Below are 23,404 nucleotides of genomic sequence, written 5' to 3' on the forward strand. Positions count from 1 at the left end.
TCACCATAGATGTCCAGCATCGTGGTGAGTTCCGGAGATTCAAATTCAGTCTCTCCACTTATTTAACCATAAGCCATCACTCCAAACTGGGGAAGTGTTTTAAAGCATGGTGTACTCCATATGGGGTATTTAAAAATCAAATGATACCATGGCAAAAATATTAATCCCTGTGGTCCTTTCACCTGTTGACAAAAAGAAGCTAGATAAGCAACAATTTGCCTTAACCATACAGAAAGAGGGTTGCCTCTACAACTCTTACAAGATAATAAGAAGGAGAAAAAAAAGATTAGTTCAAGATTGAAATACTATCTTGCCTTGGAATCACAGGTTACCTGCCCTAAGTCAATCATTCATGCCCTAAACACTGGTAGGGCAGAACCCGGACACAGAGCATTAAGTGCACCTAGGCACACATCGATCTTACTGTCAGCCACCTACTTGAAATAACCAGGGCTGCTATCCAAAAGTACAGCTTTGTGTCTCTGAGAAGCCTCAAAGACGCTTTGAATGACTTGAAGAGAAGCGATCTTAACAAAAGAACAAAAAGAAACTTGAAAGTGAACAGAAGTTCTGAAGTATGTGGGGGTGGGAGAAGCATCCTCTCTGAGGAACAGTGAGGAAGCAGTGAACTCAAAGGAATCAGAAGAGAGAAATGAGCTGAAGACCCTGAGGCTGGGTGGTTCTGTTCAATGGGGAAGCTGCAGGACCCTGCCAGTGGGAAGAATGCATCATACTCTGCTCCCCAGGCATGCCTACTTGCTAGATTTCCGTGGCCTTCCTGCTGTGCATGAAGGCCTTGTGCTCAGTGACTAGGGATTTTCCACGGCACATACACTGCTGCTCTTTGAAAACACCGAATGGTTTCCTGGGCCTTCTGACTGACCAGAGAGGATTCTTTGTGAGATGTACAATAGTTTTAAATTCCATTGTGTGCTGTTCTTTGTGAGAGGACATGAGGGCAACGGGGCTCTGATGTCTCTTGGCAAACCTGGACAGTCTGAGCCCCACAGGTTGGTTCTACACAGTTCCTGTGATTTTGAGCATAAGCTGCCTTGTGGGTAGTGGGGTTTATCTTAAATATCAGCTAAATAATTTTTATCATAGTGCTCATCTTTAGCAATTATAAGTAGGAAACATAAAACAAACAAAAATTCAGGTCTGTTCAATTAGGAAGAGATGGCAAGGCATTCCACTGGGGTGCTGGTGACACTAAAATGAAGTACAAGTGACCTGTGGTGTTGAAATTTATTTGTTTGAACAGCCGAGAATTATCTCCTGACCTATGAAGCCCTTGTAACAGGTGGCCCTCCTGTCAGAATCTCATACCACTTGCTCTGAGAGGGTGTCAAAAGTTCGCTCAAGCAGAAAGGATACATTTTCTTCTCAATAAGAAAATAAAAATGAAAATAAAAATCCAAACGTGAAGCCATGGCTGGATAAGAAGCTGGATTGGCGTTACCTTTTTCTGTTCCTTTCCTTTCCTTTCCTTTCCTTTCCTTTCCTTTCCTTTCCTTTCCTTTCCTTTCCTTTTCTTTTCTTTTTTGTTTAAGATTTATTTATTTCTATGACTACACTGTCACTTTCTTCAGACACACCAGAAGAGGGCATCAGATCCCATTACAGATGGTTGTGAGCTACCATGTGGGAATTGAACTCGGGACCTTTGCAAGAGCAATCAGTGCTCTTAACGAACTATTCCTCAGTTTTCTTATCTTGTAGACTATGGAAACCAGTCACTATTCTCTCCTTTCAGAAAGGAGTTGGGGAGACCTGCACTGTCCTTTTGGAGAGTTCCCTTGAGAAATCCTAGTGACCTGGGGATACACAGTGCGTGGGGCATACTCTGACTTTGGACCCACCCTTCAGCTTTTTCCTTGGGGCTGCCTTCTTAGCTGCTGGACAAGAAGCAAGAAGCCCCACTGGTGTTGCAGATGAATAGCCCAACTTACCCTGACGAGAAACAGAAGTGCAAATGCTTAGCAGTCTGCATCCCAGTGGTCTGTCTTAAGTTTCCTGACCTCTGACCTCACGGTGATTGAGATTTGTGAAATAGGTTGGGCTCATATATAGAACATGCTGAGGAGTAAAAGCTGCCAGAAAATGGATAGAGTCTCCTCTAACCTATGGTTTCACAGACTGCCTGTGAACCTTTCTTGTCTACCCCAAAGACACATCTGATTACAAAGAGGGTACTAGAAAGAAACAAAGCACCTTTGATCGGGATGATCTTAACAACTGTAGCTGAGAAACCCATGGAAATAAACACTGGTCATGGTCACAGAACTCACGGGGAGTATGTAGATGGCTAACACACATTGACAGTCATGACAGATGTCCTGCTTCCCGAAAACACTGTGTGTACCGCGTGTCATTAGTGGTATTTAAGAATCTATCACATGTGCAGGTTTTTACTCTTTAGTTCAAGTTTAGCATGAAGTTAAGAAAAACCTGCTGGGACCTCACACTGCTTGAAGGAAAGAACATTGTCACGTGTTCTCCTCAGTTCTTTGCCAGGAATTGCCAGTTTTGCCAGACAAAAAGAAGAGGGTGTTTTTCCGTTCTGGTAGATTCAAAAGTGATACATCTCTCCACCTTGTTAGAATATGGCATCCAATCAGAATTCAGGACATCAGAGAAGAAGGGAGTGGAGAGAGTGGAGAACTGGAGGTGAGACATTCAGAAAATAAAAGGTATGGATTTGAGAGTAATTTAAGGAAGCAAGCAATGTTGCACAAGAAGAAAGGACATTGGATATGAAAGTGGGGGCAAACCCACAAAGATAGGAGAAAGAGGGTCAGGGGTTAAGAAAGGGATGGTGTAAGGAAATGAAGGGAGTTAGATAAAGAAAAGAAACAGGACGAAGCAGCAGCAGACTGCAGGCATTGGGTGAAAGGCAAACAGGTCCTGATCAATCTTGGAATCAGAGAACCTCTGTCTCTGTTCCCAGCTCTCAGCATTTATGATCCAGGCAGAACACTTGGATAGATTCATGATCCCCAAACTGATCACTTCATATCAATAGTCTTTGCCTCAATGACTCATCCCAACCCAGAAGAACTCCTCTGTCTTGAAAACTTGGGTGAAATTAATCATGATTTAAAGAGTGATAAGACTTAAGCAGCTCATGTCCACATGGTACAAAGAGAGAAATACCCTTGCTCCCAATAGCGGCAATACTCAGTGGCAGAAAACTAAGGAAGGGCTGAAGAGACATGCTTGCCTGTGCCACCAGTCCTCAGAGAGACTGCGTCCATGCAGAGCATGACAGATCCGATTGATAGCGCAGTGCGGGTTCATCTCTGGCTCTTAAAACGTCTATTCTTCAGTTCACGAACGCCCAGTTTGTGATGCAAGGAGTGACATGAGGAGATTCTCACTAAGCTTTACACTTTTATTTTTAACTTTTGTGATTATGATTATATTATTTCCCCCTTTCCTTTCTTTTCTTAAAGCCTCTCATGTATCCCTGTGTTTTCTTTAAAATTTATGACCTCATTTTCTTTACCTGGTATATATATATATATGTGTGTGTGTGTGTGTGTGTGTGTGTGTGTGTGTGTGTGTGTGTGTGTATTCGTGTGTGTGTGTGTGTATTCGTGTGTGTGTGTGTGTGTATTCGTGTGTGTGTGTGTGTGTGTGTGCGCGCGCACGTGTGCATGTGTGTACACACAGCTGGCATGGGAGAATCATTTGGTGTATCCTTCCCAGGGAACAACTCTTTCTCCTGCTCTCAGCATTCCTTTGTTACCCACAGTTCTTTCCTAAGGTTGAGCCCTCCTGAGCAGTCTCTCTCCCACACTAGCATGTCTATTGTTATCATCTCGTTCAGGTCACATTGAGGCAGCCGTGTTGCTCTGTAGCTCAGCGTCTTGAACAGTTGTGGATTTCTTCACTGGTCTCCATCCATTACAAAGAGATGTCTCCTTGATGAGGAGTGAGAACAAGTGTCCGTGTGACCCAAGCTAGCTAAAGAGGTTAGAAGATGGCTTTCTCGGAGCACAAAGTCTGTCTTCTTTCCTGACAGAAATGTGGTCCAGGCTGAGTGGGAGGAGCTGGCCAGAGTTCAACAGAAAAGATTATTCACCAATTCCAATTATGTGCATGCAGGCTACCCTTCATTGGTGAGGGTAATGGAGAGTTGAATGCATTTACGAGGACAGGGCTATAAAGCTGAAACAGTTTTATGGGCGTGGTACAGAAATAAGAGGGTAGAAGAGACACTGGGCTAGACAATCCTTTTTGAAAATGTATTTCACATAACTCTGAGATGATTGCTAGGCCCCGGGGGGAGGGAGGCTATGTCAGTAGAGCCATTAGGAATGCTATTAGGTTTTAGGGGATTTTTGCAGAGTTATTGAACTTTTCATATTTTAAGTTCAAATGTGGATATTAGCTCTGAATCCAATCCTATTGTCTCTGGCCTTCAGGTGCACTTTGGTCTTCTCCCTGCTGTGCCGTGTATGCTCCCAGGTGCAATCCGGCATCCCAGTGGAAAGTGGGCGACCTAAATGTGGCTCTCCAAAGACAAAATTTTATTCTAGGTACTTTACGATGACCCAGATATCGTCTAATATGTGATACAGAATTGTATTACCAAAGGTCCCATAATGTGGATCTCAAAGCTTTCTTACCTGATACAGACTTAGAGTATGATTCTCAGTTCTGGTTTTCCCTTCAGCAGGAATAAGGACCAAGGGTGGCTGACAAATTTGGCTTCCTTCCATTAACTCACAAAATAAAAAGCCAGAAAATACGGTGGTTCTTGTTCGAGTTTTAACATACATACACATGATATATTTTAAAGCACAGCTTTAAATTTTTTCAACTATCTTGGTTCAAAAGTGTTTAAAGTTCCTGTTGGTTCTGTGATAAAATAAATCTAAGTCAGCCAGAGTTGTGGAAAAAGGGCAGCTCTTGACTTTCAGCAGGACAACAAATGACACACCTAGTGATAGCGATGACAGGAGAAACCACAAGCACTCCTCCCATCCACAGCCCCAGAACTTCTACACACACTCGGGGGTCTGTGCCATGTGTATATTTCGCTCTTCCTGCCTCAGAGTAGATCTCTGACTCTCCAGTCCATGGGATACGTTTTCTATCTCTGCACTCTTCCAAATCTCCAGACTGCTTACTGCAGTTTCTAATTGTACTACTGTGTTACTCAGCTCTCATGGCTAGCTTATACAGGCCTTGTTATAAATCATATTTCTCGTGTGTGTGTGTGTGTGTGTGTGTGTGTGTGTGAGTGTATGTGTGTCTTGTTTTGTTTTGTTTTGTTTTCCTTCATCTCTACAATAGGGTGTGAACATAGCCAGGTTAGGGTTATAAGCAATACTTATTAACATGAATGCATCTGTCAGTGATGCCGGATTATCAAAGTTATGGACTCCTTTGTCCAAAACATTTTCTTGTCAAAGTAGAAAGAAAAACAAGTTCTTTACTTCTACAATGTTTGAAATGACATGCTGCTGCTGTTGATTATTATTATTATTATTATTATTATTATTATTATTATTATTTCCTTTACCAGTTTAGTCTCAAAGTCGTTTTATAGACTCCTGAATATGCAGGTTTCTACATTCTTATACTCACACCAACCCTATATGGAAGACCTGTTCTAGTCCCATTTTATGTGAGAGTTTGTGATGTAGAAGAACTTCCCCACATGTACTATTAATAAATGACAGGCTGGACCCAGTGAAGCCTGTCTGATATCCAAGCTCATTCTCCTACCCTCTTCAATCTATGATAAATTAAGCACTGAGTGATCTAACTGTCTAATTATACATATCATACATATTTACCCTGTCTCCTGATTTAAATTATCATTAGAAAAACAGGCTATCTTCTTTCCCATTTTCTCTATCTCCCCTTCTCATGCACACTCATTTATTAATTTATTCACATAAACTTAATTGCCTTCAAATCTACTCGACTAATCGACTCCCTATAAATGGCTTGTGACTCTATGAATGTTAACCATTCCGTAGGCACAAAAGCCCAAGCTGCACATTTGTTCTTTCCCACTGCTAATGTCAAGGATCAGCACTGACTGTAGAGAGTATGAATAAAACAAAATGTCACTTACAGACATCAACCCGCCTACTCAAAATGGCCACCTCAGGTTTTCTTTCCTGGATATCATAAATCACTTCAAAAAACAAAAGTCGTGCTGGGCACTCTTTTTTTTATTTGTTTGCATTTAAATTAATTAAAAGGAGGCTCACACTAACTATTCATAGGGCCTGAGAGAAACATCAAGAAAAATATTTCTCAGGCATTCAAGTGTCTCTGCACTTACTCACCCAGAGCACCAGAAATCAAAAGATTATTCTTAAAAATTAATGGATTTTACTCCACACGTCTCAAGCTACGTCTGCCACTCTGCTTAAAATAATTGAGGGGATGAATTTTTGTCACCTAGAATCTAAAAACATTTGCCAGATATAAAACTCTGAAATTCAGTGGCTACCTTATATCCAAGATATCTTACTACAACATCTCAGGCACAGTGTGATTCTGGCCATTTAGTAGTGAGGCAAGAAGTGTTTGTGGAATGGCATTTCTATAAGAAAACATTCAAGTCATAGCAGGGTTTCACTGCAAAGCTATTTCAAGTCAAGAAATACTTTCCCCGTCTAATCAAGCAAAAAATTGAGGATAGCTGTTTCTATAATCCATACTTATTTCTAAATTAGGAACTATTAAGTGTGGCATGGATATAGTTACTCAAGCAAAGGAAGTAAAGATTTGATAAATTATATGTGAGGAAATCAAACCAAGTATTCCATTAAAATGATGTGGTCATCTAATTTGTTTCTACACAGTATACTTCTTAGCCTAAAATAATGCATAGTAAACAGCCAGAAGAAATACGTTGAAGACATGGCTGTCCTAGGATTTAAATTAATTGCTGTTATTTACTGTAATAATTGTCCCCAATCGGAAATGCTTTAGCACACATTATTCCAAAAACCTATATAATTTAAAAATATTCTCAATTTTAGTATGATGACTAGGTACATTAACAATTTTTAAAGATGTGGCTTTCAGAGAGAGGTTAGTATTTCTTAACTCCAGGACAGAAAGACGTGATAAAGAGATGGCTATAAACTTAGTATCATTTATATAGTGATTTAGACACTTCAAAGGAGCAGCTGAAACCGTTACAAGGAAGTTGATTTTAAACAATAACTTTTTTAAAACTTATAGGATTTTGACCCATATTTGTCAAAAATGTCTAAATTATTTATGTTAGGTAGGCACTGCACCAAACTGAAAGATCAAAATTTTCCAGTGGCAGTTGGTTCTGCCTTTCCAAACTTTAAGCATAGTTTGAGTTACAATCAGATAAAAATAGAACTATAAAGATATAAAGAGCCACTGAACATTAAAATTCTCTTGCCCTGGACCTCCCACCCAACCCGAGAAAGTGTTTATCTTATTACTTAATTGTTTCATCTTAACACCTTCTAAACAACAGGTGTTTCTGTTTAGTTACGTGTTCCACACTAAGTAAGACTTTTTACCTCTCTTCGGTGATCGGACCATTTGCAGTTGTAATACATTTTATGTATATGGATCTGAAGAGATTGTTACTGCAAAACAGGGCACTTTCCTAGAATAATGTAGTTATTGCTGAAAACCCGCTGGCATCTAGTGCTATCCACTGCTGCTCACTGGCAAAGCCAAGAGCATAGCCCATTTGTTTGCTCATCCATATAGCATTTCCAAACACCTCTTCTGGCTCAGGCTTTGTGTTCTTTCTGAATATTTCATTTTGCTGCTTCATGCTTTAATCAACAACAACCCCTCCACACACACACACGCACAACATACACACTACACATACACACATACACCAGGACAAGATAGGAAAGTCCTGGAAGTCAAGTTTAAATACATTATTTGGGGGCACACATATTTCTCCCTTCAGAAACTCTATCTTTCTTTTAAATTGCCCAAAATGAACAGTATATTGATTTTTTTTGCAGCATTCTCTGCACTTTTCACTGATAGGTATCAGACTTGCGAAGGCATCTGTTAAGAGAGCTCAAAATTCTCTGATACATGCAAACAAAATCCACACTTTTAATCAAATTTAATGTACTGTAAGCCATATATATCTGGTAAAAGTCAGAATGGTCTGTGGCAGCAGATCTGAAAGCGTACATTACAAAAAAGCCTCACGTTTCAGATCTCTTGAAAGCAAAGATTGCCAAAAGTATTGTCTATATGTTCTTTTAAGTCACCTCTAAGGAGATAGCAGGGGCATAGGGGATGAAATTTGCATTTCAGAGCTGTAGCCAACATCAGGTTACAGAGATATGATGAATTAAAATATGTCCACATCTGAAGGACAATGAGAGCCTATGGCTTCAGGGTTCATTTCTTACAATGGAAAGAGCAAGGATTTCAGGTATTCACATCTCAAGGTCTCATTTCAGAAGGTCCCCAGCAAGGAGGTAAAATGCAGGTAGAATACTGATGAATTATTCTGGTTCAAAAGAAGAAAAAAAAAAGAGATGATGTCCTCCTTCAACCAAAATGTTAAAGGCACAGAAGTAAAATTAAGCCTGGTTGCACTGCAAGGTTAAGAGAGGCTAAAGCAATGGGAAGACTCATTGAATATATATTACCAGTAAACACAATACCCTGATGAAAGCATTTTCACATAATCACTATTCCTCTGACAACTATAACATTGCATTTGCTACACACATCCAAGAAACTTCCCATAGAATTTTAACAAATTAAAACAAGAAAAGGGTCAAATCACATGGACGTAATTTTGTGGGAAGGATACTAAATCTGTAGGTGAGGGAAAGGAAATTTGCTCTAAGTCCAAGAATGGTGAGGAGAAGACCCAAGAGTATCAGAAAGCTAAGCTTCAGACGTTAACTCTTTATGTAACTGAGGGGAAGGGGAAGATCACACTGCTACTGGCTTTCTCTTCGTCAAACCCGTAAGAATGCATCTATTCAAAATCCAAGAGAAATAGTCTACTAATGAGTAAATTTTATGCTAAGGTTTCTGGCTATCTATACAGTATTTTAAAGTCCTCAACATAATATGTTCAATTAATCACTATTTGTACCTATGACCTAATGTCGCAAAGCAGATTAGCATATTACTTTATGTCTGGGTCATCATAAGTGCCCACTTCACTTCATGTTTAGACTTATAATTAATAACCATACTTAATTTTCTATTCAGACACTTCTATATATCTGTATGCTTTTTTAATTTTCAGACCTTTAAGAGTATAGATTAAACCCTTTTCAGTAATCTAATTCCAGGCCCTAACCCATACATAGATTGTTACTGACTTAGAATATTTCAGTTTTACAGTGCGGCAAAACAATACTCATTCAGTAGAAACTGCACTTGAAGTTTTGAGTTTGAGTTTTTTCCAAGCCCCACAATTGACTTCACTGAGAGGCACAACTGCCAATCAGCCATGTTGTCCTGATAGCAAACAAGTGATGTTTTATAGGCTAGTGTATTGCTAAGTTCTATGCTCAGAATGGTGGGTATATTAGATGCAGTGTATACTCGTAGTATTTTCAATTTACAATGGGTTCATGGGCATAGCATCCATTGTTCTGTGGTGCCCCAGGATGGTCTCGAGCTTTTGACTGTAGTGTTCTTCCTTTTAGTCTTCCTAAAGCTAAGACCACAGATGTATACTACCATGGGCACCTTCCATAGTAAACATCTCTGCCCCTGTATTCTATATTTTCAACTAGAAAACAATAGTCGATTCATCACAGAGCTGTCTTCATATCTAAAGAGAATCTAAACTGTGCCTTTACCTGACAAGACATCCCAACACAGAACTTAAAGGATAAGTGGAAGACATGTATCCACAGCTTTCAAATATTTTCATAAGAAGATCAGCCCAAGACAGCTATTGCTTATTTGATATCCTTGTTCTGTCAGGCAAATAACTTTTACAAAGTCAATCTTGAGTTCCCTCTTATCTTCATATGGAGATAAAACTTTTTGTTCAAGTGTTTGAAGAGGTTTCTCCTTTTTGAGATGCAATTTTGTAATATATTCCGGTGTTCAAGACAGTATTATTGAAAGTCATTCTCTCTGATGATGAGCAACAGGTCCAAATGCATATGCCTTCTCCTTCCCTTTGTCCCTTTCCTTAGCCTCATATCAGCCAAGGGCTAGATTCTTGAGGACTAAGAAAAGGGTAGGAAAGGCCTGATGAACCAGAGTAAAAGACAATGACTGGAAATGAAACGTTAATTCTTATTGATCATTATATTGTCATGATTATTCTAGTATCAGAAAATGGTGAAATCCATGCTTCTCAGATGTACCATAAATTGTGAACTAGTTTTAACTAAGTCAACATAACCCTGTATGAGGGTGCTGCGAGTTGAGTATATTAGATGCAGTGTATACTTAATAATATTTTCAATTTACAATGGGTTAGTTGGCATATAAGTCATTGTGCTCTCTCTGGTGTCCCAGGATGGTCTTAAGCTTTAGGCTATAGTACATCTTTTAGCCTTCCTAAAGCTGGGACCAAGACAACTTACCCGCTGAGGATCCATCTCCCCTGCCCTCCCCCCAAGCCATTTTTCTGAAGCACTAAACCTGGCTAGATTATTCATTGTTCTTCTGGTGTTGTGTCAAGATTTGTTTTAGCTGCTAAACCCGGGCAAGGGAACAGTGAGGCTGAGGGAGACATCACCTTTACCATCAAGTCAACACATGAGCTCCACAATAGGTGAAGTGGATTTTATAAATCAAGCACAAAACCCGTGCACTCTACAAGTACAGGGAGCTATGTCATGCATTTAGTTTTTAATCTATCACGGTTCTTAGACCAACAGTTGTAAATCACCTCATCATAATAACTTGGAACTTTTTAATCTTCTTTTTAATTAATGTGCCTCCCTGTTTAGATGGGGGAGGTGTTATAAAGTTCTAATTACTTGATACTTCCCTATACACTAGACTCATCTTTGCTCCATATGTGTTTCTACCAATGACAATGTTTAAAACTCATTGTGGACTTCTGCAATGCTAAGTGATTAAACTAAATGACCGGAGGATGGAATTTTATTAGCATATTTTACAAGTAAATAAATTGAGGTTTTTCTTAGAAATTAGTGACTGATTATATTGGTTCTGATCCCAATTTGTAGTTCCTTTTTTTTTTCTTTTGTCGGAGCTAGGGACCGAACCCAGGGCCTTGTGATTGCTAGGCAAGCGCTCTACCACTGAACTAAATCCCCAACCCCTGTAGTTACTTTTGATGTACTAGAAATCACTCATTAGCTTGGAAAACAAACCTAAGACATACTTTATAGGTGTCAACCTATAGAAGTTGTCCATCTTATTTGTCTGCACCCTACAAGATGATGCAGGGACACCTAAGGCATGGGGAAGGGCAATCTAAATATGTCAAGTACTCTCAGATAAGTGAATGTTTTTATGAATGTTCATTTAGATTACTTTTAACATCAAGGATATCAGTATTTCTGGCTATCTCTTGTTTCATCAGAATAATACAAACTTTTTCTGAAGGGGAAAAGGATCTAGTCGGATGGGTCTCATGAACTATGAGAATGAAGCCCTAAGATGTTTGTAAGAGCTTTCAACCTATAAATATGAGCACATGTTTGAGTATGAATGACTCTAATCTGAAATCAAATCTCACAGATGACTTCCCTTTCAACTTGACCTTCTCTGACACTCACATCCAGAAAACATCCCATGGCTCCCCAGGCTGTGGCAGGATAGCTTCTCTGGTCTATTTGTAGCCCCAAACATCCTGCTGTAGTACTTGTGGATACCACAGAAGCTAAGCCTCTTCCTTATAGTGCAAACAGCTCTTCAGGGACTAAAACACAAAAGCCAGCCACAAAGGCCTCAGAAGCTTCAAAAGAGGTTTATTATCTTTTGAACAAATGCTTGAGGTGGAAATTTCACTGTCTCCTCTTGTCTATTATCATCATCGCTCTGTTAAACTAATGGAGACCATATCTTTGTATCCAAGTTCTGTGTATTCCATACGTAATGATTGGATAGTGTCATTAATGTCCTCCTGACATTAACTTTTTCAAGACAACTGCAGAGAGAACAAAAGTTTGATAGAGAAATTAACTCCAAAATTTATGAATTGAACCTTGGCAAAGATGTCTATGATGGTTTGAATGTAAAATAATCCCCTAAAAGTTCATGTGTTTAGACATTTGTCACCCAATGGAGGTGCTGATAAGGAGATTTGTAAACCCTTAAGTACTGTGGACTGTCTTCCCAAGTGGGTCACTGGGGCTAGTCTTTCTATTTGGTATTCAATTCTGACTCAAGAACTCATTCACATTCTATTTTAATAGACCATGCCAGAAGCACCAGCTACCGGGGGAAAAACCAACATGGCCACCATGCCTTCCTCACCACCACATACTAATAAAGAGGAGACATATAGGGCCTGTAGGCAAGTCACAGTTTATAAAGGGAAAAGTGGAAACCAATGATTAGGGTGAGTTGGTTTATTTGATTGGAAAGATTAATTAGGGTGGCCAAAAGGGGATTTTTGATTGCAGGACTACAATTCTTTGGTACCTGAATGTTGGTGTTCAGTTGAGAGGAGGAAATTTTCAAATAAGGGAATAGGCCTACGTGGCTAATTTTGGATGTCGTCTATGGATTAGAAAGGGGGAGAGCACTAAAAGGCAAAACCTGTAGTTGCTGTTTTTGTCATATGTGGGTCTGCTAGAGCCCCTCAGTGCAGGTCTTCTCACAAGGGTCAAGACAATCAGGCTCCATACTCACATGTTTCTAATTTGTGGAAAGTTGACATGAAAGCCAACCATAATGGGGATGGGGGTGACTTATTTGGCTTTAATATCTAATTACAGTCCAACATTCAAGTGAAGTCAGGGCAGGAAGTCAAGGCAGGAACCTGGAGTGAGAAACTGAAGGAGAACCCATGGTGGAATATTGCCTTCCACCATGTTCCCAAAGATAGCTTGCATTTTATATACAACCCAGGATTAGCTTCCCAGGGGTGGCAATGTGCACAATGGGCTGGGCACTCCTATACTAAACACTATTCAGGAAAATCCTCCGTAGACTTTGTCCCCAGCCTGTCTGGGTTAGGCATTTTCTTTTTCAATTGCATTTCTTCTTCCAAAAGACTCTTACTTGTATCAAATTGACAAAAACATACCACCAAAATTCTCAAACAGTGTTAGACTCCTTTCCGGTCCCCTTTAGGTGCTGATGAAATGTTTCATTGTCAGAGCAGAACACTAAACTTGTGTGCGGAGGAGGAAATGGAGTTTCCCAGTGGACTGCTTAGAATTTGCTATAGAGTAAGAATCAGTGCTGTCCAGCCCAGGCCAACCCCTGACTTTTCCTTTTTCAAATCCAACCCCTACATTAGCCCTCCTTAGATCTCCTTTCTTTGTATGCACCGCCCCCCACCTTCTGCAAGTGTATCTCTGAATGTTAGAAGACAGAAACTGCCCTGGGGCTTCTGTGAAACGGAAAAAGAATAACAGTGAAGGCACAGGTGCTGACTGGAGCCGGGTCACCACAGGCCAGGATCAGACAGACATACAGTGTTTGAAAACTGCATGTACTCCTTCAAGGTTCAGGGAAACCTCAGGGAATATTTGAGGTACTTTCCCACACCCATTCATACTCTCACTCTCTTCAACTCTCCTCCGTTTTCCCTAGAACATACTTGCTCTACCGGTTTATTTTGTCTTCCTCCTGTCCTCCACACCCCTTCTCCGCACCTCTCCTTAGCAATTCCTGCTCTTCTTCTTTCTCTTTTCCATATCCTCTCTCCTCATTTCTCTTCCCCTCCCTCTCCCTCTGTAATGCACCTGTCTTGCCTCTCAGTGCAATTCCTTCTCATCTTCTTTTTGCTTCAGATTCTACTTCAAGATGGCAGGTAACTTATTTGGATAAAGAAAGGGTTACTGTGCACTAAAACCAAAAAGATCTCCCCACAAACTCATGCAGACAGTATGTCTTACATTTTCTTTTCTTAGAGTTCTCCCTATATTTAGAAAGTAGATTCATTTCTGTAAGGCTTCTGTAATTAAAGGAATAGGAACATTAGTATTACATTTCACATATTCCCATTAGCAAATTACTAACCCCTGGGACAGGATGAGGTCAGAAACATCTTAACTAGAAACCTAATGAACTGCCAGCCATGTATAGACTCTGCTTAACTGTGTTTATGCTACCCCTTATGCAAATGAGCACCTTACACTGCCACATTCAGACGAGGCTGATGACGTTGCTAACTGCAGTTAAAGACGTACTAAATATTTTTTAGTGTCTTTATTAAGAAAAGTTTGCTAAGCCACTTAAACAAATTGACTAATTCCTTCTCTCCTACAAGGAAACTACAATGGTACAGAGAGGGAAAGTATGTTTCAGATGGGGAATTTGGGAAAATAAAAGGTAGATAAAGAGGTGAGTGACCCATTAGAGTTCATTCGTGGAGGAAATGGAAATCAAAGGTGTACTGGAGGGAACCGGAAATGCTTGAGACTCAGCAGGCACACAAAGATGAGGGGATACACAGTTCTGTCTTACACCAGGGTCCTGCTGTGGTTGTCTTGTGCAGCGTGAGCCTAGTGAAGTCTTCCTCAGGACAGAGTCTGCAAGTTCTGTGGAGCTAAGAGCCAGTGTGCGTATGTCTTCAACACCAGGGAATATGGTAAATGTCTGGCACAGCACTGGCTGGAGTGCTCCTGTGAGCAGATTCACTGTGCTGATCAGATTAAGCCACTAGCGGGATTTCTTTTCGCATAGCCTCATCCCCACTTTTTGAAATCTGTGAGGAGTTTATACACCTTCTAGTCACCACTTCCTTGCTTCAGCTGCGGTCAAGTGCCTGGGCTCTTTGAAAACGCATCTTTCTATTCTGAGGTTTCTGCCCCTTTTGCTTATATCTGTCAAACCCATACTGAGAGTCTGATTAATGCACCGAGGCCTGGAGGTCAGGATTCTACATGCCACTCTTGACTAATTAAATACCACAGGGTAACAACTATGCTTCCGCCTTCTACCCTCCGAGACCACATAGAACACGTCCTCCCACTAAATGGAATACGTGGGTTGTGTTTGTTTAAGTGTAGCATGACTGTAATTGGCCACCTAGCATGAAATGTTTCTAAAGAAAAACTATCCATTTCACAGAAAATATGTTTTCTAGGTGTCTCAGTGGGTATGCCTCTGATTGATCAATATCATCTCCTTTAAGGTGAGTCATTTACCCATTCTCCAGCCCCAGCTTCCCCTTCTAGGCTAGAAGCTGTGTCTAAGTTCCCACTTGCCCCTGTTGGCAACCTCAACCGAGTCCATTGTTGCGACTTCCCCAGACAAAGAGGCACGAGGTTTCCTTCGCCATCTTCTCAATCGCTGAAAACAGCTTTCATGAATCTCAGTTTTTGTCAGTGAGCCAGCCTTTAGTTTTGTTTTGTTTTCTGCCTTCCCGACGACTGAAGATGGCACCAGTTGCGAAGGTGCCTGTGCCCTATCCCATGCCACTCAGACAAGTCGCAGATTTAAAACTCACCCTTACTATGGAAGCTGGCAGGGCAACAAATGAAGGGAATTTGTAAGCAGCCCTGCAGGCCTTCCCTTCTTTGTGATGGATGAGACCTTCTGTCTGTTTACATATAATTAGCAAGAAAAGAGCATCCTCAGTACTGTTGAGCTTATCCCGAGAGATAATGTTTATGCTACACCTAAGAGGTCTTATTACTCGGGTCTTGTTTAGTTATTTCTCAGATGGCTCCCATCAAACACAGAGGAGACTGCCTTCATGATCAAGGAGCTTTTGAGAAAACATGAAGGTGAAAGTGGTCTGGCTGGCACAAAGAAATCCAGACACTGAGAAGGAAGAAAGGATCTAACATCTGAACAGAGAGCCAAATTAGGAAACTCAGCTTCTAAGTACAGGCAAATTTATTTTGGGTACCTGCCTCTTCTGCTATCAAAAGGGAAAGGAAAACAAGGATGTAAACCACGGAACCCAAGTGTTTTTGTGAATCACTTGGCAAAACAGATGTTTCAGGAGTGAGCTCCACCGAAGTCTCTCCAGAGCATTACATAGGAAACAATTCTCTAGCCACTGAGTTTGGGAGGCATCTCATGAATCACTGTGAGCTTCCCAGTACTTCAGAACACAGAATGGTTATTATACTAAAGACTAAAGTTATATTACTAGAATAAGAACACACACACACACACACACACACACACACACACACACACACACACTCCTCTGCAGATCCGTTTATTTGTTTTAACTTTGATTCCTTTTTCCCTGTTCCGTGAATCCATATTTCAGTTTCCGTAGGACCACTTTTGCTTGTTTTATTTATATATTTTATTCATTGCTGTTTCCATGCATGCGGGGCAGTTTAAATGCTGAGGTGTTAGAAGGATAGCTTGGAAGGGCCCGGATACAGTGCATGTTATTGTGCTTCTTTATTACAGGGTTTTTAATCATGCTCCTGCCCCGACTGATTGTAAAAGACCTCTGCAGAGTGATAGAAGACTGTGGTGCCAAGGGGAGCTCTTCAATAAATATTTGATAGGCACAATTCTTCCCAGTTACTATTTGTTTCATTACCCATATTTTAATTATTTTCCATTACCATTCTAGGAAAGATACAAAAGGGGCATTTTTTTATAGGTGTCACCTTCAGCAAGTGCCATCTGCCAGGCAAATGTCAATGTTCCCCAGGCTTTGTCCTTGGCCCTTGCTCACTTTCATTTCCTCAGCAGAGTTTTCACAACCCTTCCTTTGGTAGCATCCAGGCCCTCCATCCTATCAGAGCGGTGAACCAGTGGCCAGAAACGGGGAATTTCAAAACAATGCGGAAACAGCATCTTTGTGCCATAACTTGTGATTCTACATCAGCCTGATTGCCCAGGGCCTCCCTGGTCACCTGTCAAAACAATTTTAGCATTTCAGTGCCAACAAAGCTGTGTTAAATGGTGATTAAATATATACCCAAATCAGGCTCACTTCAATGCTAAGCTTTATCACCTGACGTTGAGCAACCTCCAGGCAAAATGATTATCTCTGCTTCAGTTTCAGAGAGGGCGGTGGGTAGAAACTACAGTGATCCGGTGAGATTGAATGATACAGGTAAAATATTGGGTACCTGATTAGAATTCAATATGATTTACTATGAGTGAAATAAAATATAAGAATGTATGCTTCCAAAAACCTTTTACCAATAACTCTGTTACAGTTAATTGCCTCTTCTTGGGAAAGCCCTTAATAAATTAATTCCCTTCGTCTGATATTTCCATTGTTTCTTTGACAGTGGGCAAGGTCTGTCATATTCATCTTTTTACCCTTGCTACTGAAACTTTCACGCTGTAACTAGCTTGAAATGCTTATTGGTTGCTGTGAAAGATAGAGACAGATATCACATGAAGAATCAGTGAACAGCCATTTAATACAGAAAAAGAACATGGACTCAGGAGAGAAGAGTTATTTGGGAGTGCAATGTCAGTTTTCTAGCTGGCTAAGTTCTTGGGGGAAGGGAGGAAGTACAACACCTTTGATATGGTGATGTGGACATAGCCTTGCTGTCTGGAGACAAGTCCTTAGCACAGGTAGTCTAATGAAGTATTTGGTGTAAAGCTGTCTCATCCCCTGTTAAGCAGGGCATTGTCTAAATGAGTTTAATCACCATGCAAATTAATTGAAGCCCATATGCCGAAAAACCAAAGACAACGCAGATAGCAGGTCTAAAAGAAATTCAGAAAACTCTGCCTCTCTTTGTAGGAATGTTTTTACCTGATACATGGTGTTTGTATTATATAAAATATCTGTGAATATGACAAAAAGAAATTCTACAATACTTGGTGGACTTTTAAATATTGTAGTATTTTAAGGAAACATCTTATCTCTTAAGTATGTCAGAGTAGTCTAGAAGTCACTATGTAGCTCAGGCTAGCCTCTGACTCACAGCAATCATCTTGTTATCTTGGCTCAAGCCTTACAAGCAATGAGATTGGAACTGGGGGCTGCCACCCATAAAATATGTTTTCCTTGTTGACGGGAGCGTGTTAAAGCCACGCACATCTTGGAACAATAAAAATACCTCTTTAACATCCAGAAGCAGTAGAGATGGTTCAGTGGTTAGAACTTGCTCTAGCAGAGGGCCCCAGTTTGGTTCTCCGCACCTATGTGGCATCTCAGAACCATCTAATCATCGAGTTCCAGACTATTTGCCGTCTCTTCAGACCTTGGTGGACATCAAGAACGCAGAAAAAAAAAACACTCATCCAGACAGAAAGAAGTAATCTAAATTAAAATTCTTTACCCCTTTCCATCTAAAAAAATATCCTTTCTGAACATGTGAATCACGTTTGAAGACAAAGCTAACATGTGCTACAACTTAAAGCCTTTTCTTCTGTCTTCATTTGCATGGCTCCTTGATATACATGATCCCAACACGAACAAATAAGACTCTTCGGTGCTATGCAAACCTGGACACGGTGGGATGGAATACCTTTACTGGATCCTCATTTTAACGCCTTTCTAAGTGGTGACCAAATTACAGTGTAATGAGATGTGACCATCTGTTATCTAGTAAATAAAATGACCTGGCACAGTTTAATTTTCACAAGTGCCTAATCTATTCATGCCAACAATAAGCCAGAGGAAGATCACAGGAATCCAGATTAGATGTGTGACACCTTTTCAGTAAAGCTTTCCTGAGATGTGCCTAGATGAATGTCATAGCTTATGACCTGTATTCCGCCTTTAAAATGCTTTCATACTTTCTTGCTATAACAATTATCAAGAGATGCCTTATCTTCCTACTTATAAACTTAGATAAAAGGAAAAGTATCATCTATATAGTGAGATACTGTGGTGTTTCTGGTGTTACTTAACTTCTTGTGTTCTCCTAGAAAAATAAAATATTGTTTTTACTAACTGTAAGTAAACTATGAGCCATTGTTCAGGAAATACTGTGTTCCTCATCTAGCATTGTGTAAAGGCATGGCTGTCTTATAACCCACATGTTTATGAGAAGACATAAAACAACATGACCACATGGGTAACGATCTACAGCAAAAGCACAAGCTTCTCAGAATAAGTGGTCTGCATTGAGTTTTGAATACTTTTATGCAATGGCCTAAAATGACTGACACTTTGGAATATGGTAGTATACATCTGCAGTCTTATTTAGGATGGTGGGATTGGAAAAATGCTATGAGGTTGAGAATGGCCTGTGTTACATTTTGAATAATAGAGCAGCAAGGGCCATAAATGGAGACTCTGGAAAAAAAGCACCAAAACAACAACAACAAAAAAACCTAAAGCAAACTAAATAAAGAAAAGGATTAATGATGCCATGCCCAATTTTGTTCTCAGCCTGTGAATAAACACTTCTGTAAAAGAAATCCCAGGTTTAGTATAAATACCTACAAATGAGAATTTCACTGTCTTGTGTATTTTCATAAACTATATTGTATAGGTACCAGAAAAAGGTTTTAAAAGGGATAGTATACCAAGTTCAGGTGGAGAGTAAAAGATTGGAAGCAGCTTTTAAGACCGCACTGGTTTTCTTCTTATATCAAGGACTCAAAAATACTCCAAGGAACTTGAGGACATAGCTAGTATGACTGAAGAACTGAATCGTGGGGTTTAATTTCCAGTAATGTAAGTTACACATCTCTGCATGGTTATCTTACTGACTATGTAGACGGAGAAATCAATGTATTAGAAAAGCAAATATGGCGTTCTTTAAGACACCATAGTATCATATCTTATACTATATTACAAATATTAGAGGGCATTTTTCAGGCCTACGAAGGTAGAAAACATGGGATCGTGGCATGAGAAATAGAAGTGTTCTGCTCATAGAGCCTTACTTGCTGCCAGAGTTGAGTCTTTTGTATCTCCTTAGGACAAAGAGGTTTCTTCCTCTCCATGGAGATAGCTGATCTCACTAACATTTATAAGCACTCCTCTGGAAGCCATGTTCCAAATTCAAATGAATCTGGAACATTAAACCCTAAATAATGAATGAAATATTCTGGTCACTTGAAAACGGGGACGTTTTCCAATCTGAATCATTACGAGAAATTAACATAAAGAACGCTTGTGTAACATGGGATTATGTGGTATTTATGGCTGATTCTACTGATAGGTTTGTCTCTTCTTTAAAATAGCATGCACATAAAACTCTGATATGAATTTCTGTCTCCAAATAAAAACGCAGACAACTGCCCTTTTAATAATGATTTGATTGTATCTGATACCTTCCATTTTCCGAGAAGCTCTTGATTATATGACATTTTTATTGACTTTACAGGAGATTCCCACTCCTGACGCAGTAATTTGTTAGATGTTTGGAGTGCAGATGCATGGACAAGGATAAACTATCTGCTTTAGAAATTAGATCCAGGACATTTAAAAGGACAGCTCAAGTAAGGTATGACAAATCTGATTGGAAGAAAGCTATGCAATGCTCTCTGGTATTCCCAGAAAGGGTCAAAACACCCAAGAAGTTACCAGTCAGGATGTCAGTGCCTGTTTTTATATAGCTAACAAACCACTAGACAGAAAAATTGATTTTGTATCTTTAACTCCAACTGGACACTCTTCTAATAAGATCCTTCCTTGGTAAATTCTTTGGGTTATGGGAAATTTTGCCTTGTAGTGGCTAGGAGTTTGAGTACTCTTCAGAGAGATGAATATTTAACAGTCTGTTCAAGAAGAAAGTATGGAGACATTCCAAAGAGTTTAAGTTTTATAGGTCTGCCTGTCATCTAAGGATACATTTGTGTAAAATTCACAGGGGAAATAATGCTGACAAGTGGGAATAAAACTAGTAGACCATACTTGTTTACTGACCACCTCTAGCAAGAATCCAGCTCATAGTATTTACAAACTTCAGAAGAGTGCTAAGACGCCTTTGTAACATCTGTTAAAAGGAACTAGGGAAACAAAAAATGATTGAAATTTAATAAACTGGATTTGGAGTGTTTAATAAGGACAAAGTAAGAAAGATTAGTTTTATGCTTTAGGCTCTAAGATGTGGAAGCCAAAGTCCTAAATTTGATACAGAAACCAACAGTGCCAGAGAGAAGACGGCTCTCTTTCAGAGGCCAGCCTCATTCTAGGAAATGTTTGTGTGTGTTATAACCAATCTTCCAGGGGAGGGCCTTGAACCTAGAGTAGTGATAAGCTGCTCTGATGCAGGCATTCAGGAAGCAGAGGGAAAGAGGGCTGTGAGCTCAAGGCAAGCTTGATCTACTTAACAAATCCCTGGTTACTTAGCGCTGTGTCAGAACAACATTGACCAGGTAAGATCTGCTTCCAGAATATCTGGACTCTACCCACAAAATCACTAACACTGAGCAAATGACCTTCGTCACAGATGAATTTTCATCATCTGTATAGTACGGCAGGATTCCCCATTAGCTTTGTTAAGAAGATAACAAATAGGTCGCCCATAGGATTTGAGCTCACACAGCTCAGGGTCCATCTCCTTAGCAATCGCTTCTTGTAGTTCCTACAATTGTAAGTGATTCATATCTAAGAATCCTTCGAAATTTCTCAAAGGAAATAGAACAACAACAACAACAAAATAGAATGTCTTAGAGATATTTAGATTCACGGAAGGACTGTTCTCGAACAAAACCTTAACTATTAAGCTTCGCCTTGTCATGTCAAAAGAAGCCAGGAGACCAAGACCCAAATGGGTAGACACAGAACTCACAGACTATTCAATGATTTGATGATAACATTTCTTGCTTTGTGTCAGCCAAATTAGTAGTTATCTGTCATTATGTTGGGCCGCCATATTGGCTTGCAACTATTTCCTCACCAGTATGAGCAAAAAATATCCTATATTTCTAGTGTATGACATTTGTGATGCAGATTATTTTTAATGAGAAAAAAACAATAACAAAAAGACCCACAGTAGATCTAAGATCATATAAGCACTTTGCAACAACATATTTTATATGGCCTTCCCTGTATAGTATAGGTTTTTGAAAATCCCAGAGTATCAAATATAATTTTCAAAATCTTTTCGGGGCCTTATGCTACCAGCCTATGTACATATCCCTCAAACAGATATTTCTTAAAGTTTTTTTCTGAGCTGGGTTAATATTATCGAGGCTCTCCTAGGATTGTGGGCCCAGAACTGTACTGTACTCCCCATGCGAGAAAGGTTTTGTTGATGCTTCCTCTATTTATGTAGAAGTTTCTATTTAAGTAACTCAGTCCAATTCCAAAGGAGCAGAACGGAGGAGCCTCTGAGATATAGGGAGGCTGCCAAAGAAGAATTCAACAGAGACTGCATGAGCTGAGGAGACAAGCAGGTGCCACTCGGGCGAGGAGCTGCAACGCTCCCGATGTTGTGCCCAGCATCGTCTCTCCAGTGCTCTTCTGAATGTTAGCTGAGTTTCCTCCCTTCCCCTGTGACTGTACTAGTCACATTCGAGAACATCTGCCAGAGGCTTAATGATGGAGCCTATGGGAACCTAATGAGTGCCCCTCCACCTGTGCAGCTCTACCAGACAGCTGCTTCCCACTCCTCTACAGCCTCACACAGTCCTTCCCCTGGCAGGCGCTCACTGGCTCAACTTCCCCACAGCGTCAGATTGGGTCCGCGCTTTTGTTAGGATTCCATTCATCTCCATTTACCTGACACTTAATGGCGGTGGTGATGCAAAGTCAAACGCCTTTCAAATTGTTTGGGCTTTACAACTCCCTGTGCACTGGCGGAGCCTCAGAAACTTGATCAGAAGAATCCTTGGTCTCAGATAAAGACCCAAGGAAGGAGGTTGTTGTTCTTCAAAAGGGTTGTTTCTCTTTTTGGACCAACAAATCCCACACATAAAATACGGGAACTCCCAAAACCATGGCAATACTTTACAGAGTAACCCGAAACAAGGGATAAATGAATTCAAGTTGGTGAAAGTGTTTTCTGATGAGAATGGCTGCCTGTCAAAACACAGCACAAAAACGAAACAAAACAGAACATGGTACTCAACTTACTAAGTCTACTTTAAAATCTTTGAGAATTATAATTACATCAAAAAATACTCCTTTTTAAAAATATATGAATCTTAATAGAATTTTAGTAACTGTGGAACTTTGAAAAATTGGCTCCTTTGTATTTCCATTCCCTGCTTTGTGAAATGAGAATAATACGGGCATGGTGGGGTCACAGAAAATAAACATATTTTATATACTATATAAAGAGTTCAAAATAGTACCTAATCCAAAACAAATGCTTACAAACTTCGTTATTACTGTTATTACAACAAAGAGCCCATTTTGGAGCGGTTTCTACAGACTTTGAAAGAACATTTGTTCTTGATATGTATTTCCCAAGAATAAATCACCCTTTCAGTG

At 40.0% G+C, this 23,404-nt stretch overlaps 1 protein-coding gene and 1 pseudogene across 2 annotated transcripts in view; both read right to left on the reverse strand.

Moving 5' to 3' along the window:
- Nucleotides 1-23,404, reverse strand: part of Lsamp (limbic system-associated membrane protein) — a 2,169,735-nt gene that overhangs the window by 1,540,907 nt on the left and 605,424 nt on the right. The window lies entirely within an intron of this gene.
- Nucleotides 1-23,404, reverse strand: part of LOC134481072 (large ribosomal subunit protein uL6-like) — a 125,609-nt pseudogene that overhangs the window by 56,089 nt on the left and 46,116 nt on the right.

Source organism: Rattus norvegicus, chromosome 11, assembly GCF_036323735.1.
Source record: "Rattus norvegicus strain BN/NHsdMcwi chromosome 11, GRCr8, whole genome shotgun sequence".
In the NCBI taxonomy this organism is placed as follows: domain Eukaryota; kingdom Metazoa; phylum Chordata; class Mammalia; order Rodentia; family Muridae; genus Rattus; species Rattus norvegicus.